Here is an 8,932-nt window from a genome sequence, read left to right as displayed (position 1 = left end):
GGAGTTTATTAATTTATTTATGTATTTTTGCTGTGTTGGGTCTTCGTTTCTGTGCGAGGGCTTTCTCTAGTTGTGGCAAGCGGGGGCCACTCTTCATTGCGGTATGCAGGCCTCTCACTTTCGCGACTTCTCTTGTTGTGGAGCACAGGCTCCAGACGCGCAGGCTCAGTAGTTGTGGCTCATGGGCTTAGTTGCTCCGCGGCATGTGGGATCCTCCCAGACCAGGGCTCGAACCCGTGTCCCCTGCATCGGCAGGCGGACTCTCAACCACTGCGCCACCAGGGAAGCCCTACCTGCTCCTTTTGATGAGTGCTTCCTGACTTGTTGCTGGTCTTTGGTTAATTTCCAGATTCCAAAAATTGGACTCTGACTCTTTGGGCCAATTTTTTATTGCTCTTTAGAAGCGGCAGAATTTCAGGGTTCCTTACTCCATTTTTACTCATGTCACTTGCCATATTCATTTTTAAAAGGCACAGAGAGGGCTTCCCCGGTGGCTCAGTGGTTAAGAATCCGCCTGCCACGCAGGGGACACGGGTTCGAGAAGATCCCACATGCCGTGGAGGAACTGAGCTTGCATGCCACAACTACTGAAGCCCGCACGCCTAGAACCCATGCTCTGCAACAAGAGAAGCCACAGCAACGAGAAGCCCACGCACCACAACATAGAGTAGCCCCTTCTCGCCGCAACTAGAGAAAGCCCGCATGCAGCAATGAAGACTCAACGCAGTCAAAAATAAAATAAATAAAATAAACTTAAAAGGCACAGAGAATGGTCATTTTATAAGTGGAGTGTTCTTTGGAGGTTGTGTCCACATTAGCTGACTTTTGCTTTCCAACCTGATCTTGTCACGGTGGGTAACGAGGCCCCCTCTCTGATTCCTATCTAGGCTGCCCAGGTCCTGTTAAGCATGCAAACTGCCCGCCCTCAACCTTTAGTCAAAAGTACGTGCCTACCTTGTCTTTTTATCAACCCAGCATCAAGGTTTTTATCAACTAGGATAAAAACCTAGCACAAGGTCTGGTGCATGCTATCTAATTAATAAGTTGGGTGGCTAGATAAGCCCCCTCTTGGCTGACATATTATTTCTTGGGACTCGGCACCCACCAGCCCTGTGGCTGGCCACGGGAGCAGATAGACATTGCTGGGCTTCCCACCGGGCAGAGGGAGCCTGATGAGGAGGGAGCGGGTGGTGGAGAGAGGCAGGACCGAGCCAGCCCCCTAGAAGCTTCCATTCCTGAAGGCCTCCTAGTATCCTGAGGCTTGCTGGCTGATCTGCCCCCAGTTTAGAGATGCCAAGTTTGGAAGCAAGTTAGAGTGGGTTTCTGGGTGTTGCTACCAAAGAATCTTGACTAAAGCAAGGTGGATTAACGGAAGGTAGAACCGAAGACCGGACAGTGCGGGCAGCACGCGGATCGTCTGCGTGGCCCAGAGGGGAGCCGTGTCGGTGTTTGCGTGCATTGTGGGCCTCCATGGACATATGCCCTGACCCCTGAGCCCCCAGAAACTCCCCCTCCCCTCTCCCCCTGCTAATGTTACAGAGTAACTGAGCAGCACAGACCATGTCTGCAAGGCAGCTGTGCATTAGGGTGGGGCGGGGCTGGGGGTAGCACTTGGGGGTGGGTGGCCCCACTTCCCCGGGGTCTGGGGTCTGGGGGAGCAGTGGGAATGCTCATGAGCATGTTTAACACGAGTGAGGTGCTCTGCGCGTGCGTATGGGAAAGACCTTCAGGACTGCTGTTAGCTGGGAAGAGGGGCAAAGCGAGCTGCCGCGCTCAGGTAGAGTGTGACCCGGCTGTGTAAGAGATGCTTCTAGAGGTAGCTATGGAGACGAGGCTGTGTGTGCTCTTCTTGCTGCAACAAACGACCCCGATGAAAGTAAATATTATTTAGAATGAGAAAGTAAATTGCAAATACCACAAACATGAAAAAACAGAAAAAGGTATAACTCACATATTGTATTTACTTATAATTTTATTTTATATACTATAAAAAATTTATAATATATATTAAGTAAAATAAATATATTATATTAAATAAATAAATTTTATATTATATATTACATATATAAATATATGATCATATTTTGGGGGTTTCATAATATTTTTAGTATTTATTTCCTCACTGTAAATGAATATTCACTTTCGTCTCTAACGTTGAACTCTTTAAGTATACTTTGTATACCAGCTTTATATAACTGAGTGTAACCTTTCTTAAAAAGGGCTCCAAACTGTACATTGAGCCACAGACCCCCAAAACCTGATCTGCCCTGGAGTACTGGTTTTTGGGCCACGTAGCTTGCAGGATCTTAGTTCCCTGACCAGGGCACCAGGGGTGCCCTGGCAGTGAAAACACCAAGTCCTAACCCCTGGACTGCCAGGGAATTCCCAAGCCCTGGAGTATTTTTATAAAGAAAAATTTAATTGTTTTCTTAAGTCAAAATCAGGATGTGATTCAATTAAAATCCAATACAAATTCAGAAAGAATTAGAAAAACTGATTTTAAAATTCATATGGAAAAGTAAAGATTTTAGAACTGCTAAGGCATTTCTGGCGGGGTGCGGGGGAAGGATGATGAATTTGTGAAGGGAATTCGTGCTACCTGAGATTAAGATCTACCATTATAAAACTAATAATGAGAAGAGGGTAGTATTGGTGGGAAGATAAATAGCTCAGTGGAACAGAATAGTGAGTCCAGAAACAGGCCCAAACACATTTGGGAACGTGACATATGATTGACATGACATCACGCTTCAGTGGGGAAAGAGCTGACAGCTCGGTGACATACCGTTGGAACAGCTGGTTTTCTGTACAGAAAAAATTGCAATTGGATTCCTATTTACCCATAGCCCAACATAAATGCCAGTTGAATTAAAAGATTATACACTCAAATATTAACAACTGTAAAACTATTAGAAAAATAGATAGGAGAATGTCTTTTATAACCTCTGGGAAGAGGAGTTCTTAGTGAAAAAGCACAACTCATAAAAGAAAAGACTGGGGACTTCCCTGGCAGTCCAGTGGTTAAGACTCCGAGCTTCCAATGCGGGGAGCCTGGGGTTCGATCCCTGGTCTGGGAACCAAGATCCCACGTGCCCTGAGGTGCAGCCAAAATTTTTTTTAAAAAAATAAAAGATTGATGAATTTGACATCAACATTGAAAACTTCCACATGACAAAAGAAACCATAAACAAAGCACATACACGCCACTGACCAGGAGAAGATTTTGTGTATTCAACGCAGGATTTGTTCCAGAATGTATAAAGAACTTCTACAAATCAATAAGAAAAAGACAACTTAACAGAAAAAATGGGCAAAGGATATGAAGAGGCCATTCCCTGAATGGCCAAGAGACATGAGAAAAGATGCAGAAACTCACCATTCAGGGAAATGCAAATTAAAACCACGGTGAGAGACCATTTCATACCCATCACATGGCAAAAATCACCAAGTCTGTCACTGCCAGGAAGTTATGGGGAAATGCAAGCTCTTATATACTGCAGGCCAGCGGCCTGCCTCCCCTCCCCTCCCCCTCCTCCTCCTTTTCCCCCTCCTCCAAGAGATGCCAAGTGACAGGAGATGGGGAGAGGCTCTCTCGCTCCGGACTGCCTGGTCTCAGACCCTTACCTTCCCAGACCACTTACAGAGGTCTCTGAGATGCTCTCTGAGCCCCAGGGCTGTTCTGCCCCCAGCTCCCCACGTCATGCAGGCCCAGGGGCCTCCAATCGGGCAGTGCCCCCACCATCCATGGCCGGGCTGCCTATGTGGCTTTGGAACCTGGAAGCTGAGCAGCTCCCACCCCTCTCAGCACTTGATGGGCAATGTTTTGAACAAGGTCCTAGACTCTCCCTCCCTCCCCACCGCATACAAATCCCAACAGCACAGGGTTCTAAGAAGTGAAAAGCCAGGTTTCCACCTCCACCCCATCCCATAGCCCAGAGCAACTGTCAGCAGTCGGTGTATAAGTGTTACAAGTGGAATTGTGTCCCCTCCAAATTTATGTTGGAACCCTAACCCCTGGACCCTCACAATGTTACCTTATTGAGAGATTGGGCCTTTACAGATTTAATTAAAATAAAATGAGGTCATTGGGGCGGGGCCCAATCCAATATGACGGGTGTCCTTGTAAGAAGGGGACATTTGTGCACAGGCACGCACAGAGGGAAGAAGATGTGAGGACAAAGGGAGAAGACACAAGCCAAGGAGAGAGCCCTGAACAGATCCCCTCTCGCGACATCGCCGACACCTTAGTCTCGGGCTTCCAGGCTCCAGAGCTGAGAGACAATGAATTTCTGTTGTTTAAGCCACTCCACTCATAGTACTTTGTTTCATCAGCTCTAGCAAACTAATATGCTTCTAAATATTTTCTAATAGTTTGTAAACTTATCTCTAAACAGACTATTTTTACACAACGTCATTATACTATTCATGCAATTATGCCACTAATTTTTCCATTTTATGATAGACGGTGGACACATTTCCATGCCAGGAGGTGCCCGTCTGCTGCTTCTGTGAGTAGTTACCTAACCTCACCCCCTGAAGCGCCTGATTTCCTCAAGGACCTGTGGGTAGAGTCTTAGGTGGCTTCCAGGCTGACGCTGCTGAGAACAGTACAGCAGTGATGGGGTGATAGTAACCTGTTCTCTACCTGACATCCCATGCGGGCTCTGACCGGGCTCAGGTCCCACTCTTCCCTGCTAGCTGGTTCTCAGTGGTTCCTTCATGTGATGTGGGCTTCTCCATGCAGACGATGTCTTCAAACTCCTCCCTGATCCAGACACGTACATTCTGAGAGATGTAAAGTTTGTAATTTTCTTACCCAGGTCATGCCTCTTTGCCATCAAGCTTATTTAAATATGTTACGTCTTTCTTTCCCCTCCCCTGCATTGTGAAAAGGGTTTCTTGATAACTTCTAATCGGCTGATGTTGGTACATAAAATTTACCTATTGATTTTTTTTTAATTCGAGTCACTTTGTTCAGTTTTAGTTTTTTACTAAACTAAACGTTTTTTACTTTTCAGTTGCCTCTTGGATATTCTAGGGAGCCAATCACATTGTCTCATTATGTAACGGTCACCTTGCCTAGTCCTTTCTATTAACTATCTTCTGTTTCTGGCGCGTGCCTTATAGCGGTAGCCAGATTAGGTAATGATGATGGTGAGGGTGGATATCTGAGTCTTTCTTCATCCTATTGACTGTGCCCTCTCCATCATCTCTCTTCATTGTAACCTGCCCCAGTGCTCCCTGGGTCTTTCTCCTGGCCTCTCAGATGGAGGTAGTGTCCCCTTTTTCCTGCAGCATGTGTTTGGGGACTGCCGTGAGGCAGACTGTATTTTCTTGTAGAAAACGTACGTTTAGAATTTCGTTGGACTTGAATGTACTGTACATATAGCACGTGGAGGGGCATTTCTACTGCCACGTGGAGAGTCACCATTTATTTCAAAACAATTTTATCTGTCTTCTTGGAATTTAGAAAGGCTTTGGAAGCCTGGTTTGGATTGCCTGTTTTTTAAACAGTGTGTTCAAGGAAGCCGTATGCTGCCCCATATTTATTTCTCTAGTGAGTCGCAGCATTAAAATCACTTATTTGACGCAAGACCTGTGCTCCAAGGTAAGGGTCAGTCATGTTAAAAGAGACCTTTGTATTGTTATGAAGACAAAATAAAAGTTTGAAGAAAAATGAGGAAAATTCACTCAAAATGCTACCATTCTGACACAAAAATTATATTCATTTTTGTTAATTTACTTCTAGTCTCTGCCCATATATTTGTTTTCCAGAATTGCGGTCATTGAATTTATACAATTTGAATGTTGATTGTTTCATTTAATTTAATAAGTATGTTCATGCTTCTACATAATCTGCATAACAATCAAGTTTAATCACTGTGTAATATTCTTGTAAGTAAATGAATGGTACTTTAGTTAACCTTCCCCTAATACTGAGCTTGAGGTTGCTTCCAAGTTCTGTAACAATGGACATTCTTGTGCCAGGGCTTTGTGTGCTTTTGGATTACTCCGTTAGGCCAATCCCTACAATAGAATTACTGGGTCAAAAGATCTGAAGGCTTTTAGGACTTTTATTGCCCTCTTAAAGGTTTGTGCTGGGTCACCTGATACCAGCAGAGCAAGCAGTAGCCCAGGTCCACTCTGAACGGCGGCTCCTCCTCTTCACAAACGGGAGCCACAGCATGGCCATCACCAGAGTTCCGGAGTCAGACGTCAGTCATGAGGGTTTAGAAAGGAGTTACTGGGATGTTGGTTCTTCACCCCAGTCTCCAGTGAGATGGAGCTGTGGCTGCAGGGGGAGGGACTCTCCCTGGAGGTGGGACTGCCTTGATGTGCCAGGTGACTGTCTTGGGTGACCCCAGTGTGGTCCCAGGGGTTGCAGCCCAAGAGACAGCCCAATGGATGTCATCTTGGGCTGTTACAGATGCTCAGAACACAGGATGGTTGCTCCTGATCCTGTTCCTACCTTCTTCCCTCGGGTGTTTACATAAACTCTCATGGATATACATTTTCAACCACAGGGTTCTTTTTTTTTTTTAAGGGAAAACAGGTTTTGTGGCATTCTTCCCATATCACTCACCGAAACAGACAATGCCAGATACTTAGAACAACAAACACTATAGGTATTATACAAAATATAAAACCCAGGCAGCAGCACCTCACTGCAGGAGTGGTCTGAGCATCCTGAATCCCTATGAATGTGTCATGATGAGCCCTGGGCTGATGGTACCTGCCCAGTCCTCCAGGGAATCTCCTTAATACCCAGATCCCAGGCTGCCCTTGAAGCCTCCAACCACCATTCTTGGCACGATTCCTGGAGATACTGTGCATGAGCTTCCCATGGGTACCATAACCAACAGTGGTTTAAAACACGTATTTATTCTCTAGCAGTCCTGAAACACAGAAATCCAAAATCAGGGTGTCTACAGGCCCTTCCAGAGGATTCAGGGGAGACACGTTCTTGCCTTTTTCAGCTTCTAGAGGCCACCTGTACTCCTTGGCTCAGGCCTCTTCCTCCAATCACCCCCACCTCTGCTTCCACTGTCACATCCTCTACTAGTGACTCTGATGTCCTGACTCTCTCCTGTAAGGACCTTGTGATTATGATGGGCCCACCTGGATAATCCCCATTTTAGTCCATTTAGGCTACTATAACAAAATACCACAAACTGGGTGGTTATAAACAACAGAAATTTACTTCTCATGGTTCTGGAGGCTGGAAGTCCAAGATCAAGGTGTCGGCAGATTTGGTAACAGGGGAGGTTCCACTTTGTGATTCATAGATGGCCACCTTCTCTCTGTGTCCCCACATGGCAGGAGGGACAAGGGAACTCTCTGACTTTTTTTTTTATAAAGTCACTAATCCCATTCATGAGGGCTCCACCCTCATGACCTAATCACCTCGCAAAGTCCTCACCTCCTAATGTCATCACCTTGGGGGCTAGGATTTCAACATATGAATTTGGGGGGGACATAAACATTCCATGTGTAGCACTCCCCATCTCAAAATCCTTAACTTAATCATAACTGCAAAGTCCATTTTACCATGTAAAGTAACATCTTCACAGGTTCTAGTAATTAGTTCAAGGACACCTTCAGGGGGCTATTAATTCAGCTTAGCATGTATGGTCACACACACACACACACACACACACACACACACACACACACACACACCCCTACTATTCATGTCCCCTACCAGAACTAAACTATAAAAACTTTTCATCAGCAGCATAAAAATACCTGAACACATGAACAGACTTCAGTCAGTGACTAATACAAAAGAATATGCAACGCAAAACAGGAGAGAGTGTGACAAAGGCAGATGATTTTAATATATTTTCCTGAGAAAGTAAAAGCAAAATCCTCAGAGAAAGGCAGCTTCTCTCTTGTGTAATGTTCGCAGGGCTTTTCCACGTAGGGGCCTGATCTGACGGGGTGACCTGAAGGGGAAGAATCACAGAAGTGCAGTCTGCAGGAAGGGGCAGCAGGGACCACGGGGAGCTGATTGTACGATGTCTCCGTTCCAGTTACAACGCACAGCCCTTGTTAAAATGTGCCCAGTGTGGCTTTAGGGTGAGTGAGAAAATCTCAGTCCTGTAATATTTAAAACACTGCTTTGATTCAGTCCCTTTTCAGGAAAGCTGTCACAGCCCATTTATTATTTTTTAAAGGAATAAAAGGAAACATGATGCTTTCCCTGGAGGCCAGTTATGGAGCAGTCAAAAGTTAATTATACTAGATGTGTGGTTAGAGTCATACTACTTCGAATCCAATTGTCTGCTGCCTGGATGATAGCTGCTTCCACCATCATCATCGTCATCACCATCATTCAAGCCCCGATCTGGCCCAACTATAAGGGGCTTGCCCCTCCCTCATGTTACAAACGATCCCAGAACTGGTTGAACAAGGATGCTCATGCGTCTTGGTTGACAAGCTCTCCCGGTACCCCGCAACCACTGCCAGCCACTGGTTGTCTGGTGTCGTCTTTGCTTCATCCTCTCCTCTCCAAATTAGACCCAGGGCACTGCCTTTCACCATAAAAGGCCCAATAAAGCTTTTCCTAACAATAACGTACCATCTCTACTTTTCGCAACAGGAAGCACCAGGAGGACCTTGGGTTTTGTACATTTGTCGTCAGCCTCCCCAGCTGGACTCTAAGGCATAGCTATCCTCCCTCCCTCCTTCCCCCAACAGTCTCTAAACTCAAGTGGGACTGCGGAGTCGCTGATCTGCTGTGTGCAGAGCAAACCTTGAGTCCCAGTTGTATCCCTCATTCTATCATGATTTACCAGTACTAGTTCTCCAAGGAGCTCGTGGTTTTGGAGGGCAGGGTCTGTGCTGTATACATTCTGTCCCCTCCCAGCACTCAGCACTTGGTAGATGCTCATGATACAGTTCTTGACTTACTGACATATATTTCAGAAGA

This window comes from Aethalodelphis obliquidens, unplaced genomic scaffold (genome assembly GCF_003676395.1).
Source record: "Aethalodelphis obliquidens isolate GAN/ISIS:26980383/991018 unplaced genomic scaffold, ASM367639v1 scaffold2, whole genome shotgun sequence".
NCBI classification, from domain to species: domain Eukaryota; kingdom Metazoa; phylum Chordata; class Mammalia; order Artiodactyla; family Delphinidae; genus Aethalodelphis; species Aethalodelphis obliquidens.
This window is presented reverse-complemented; position numbering follows the sequence as displayed.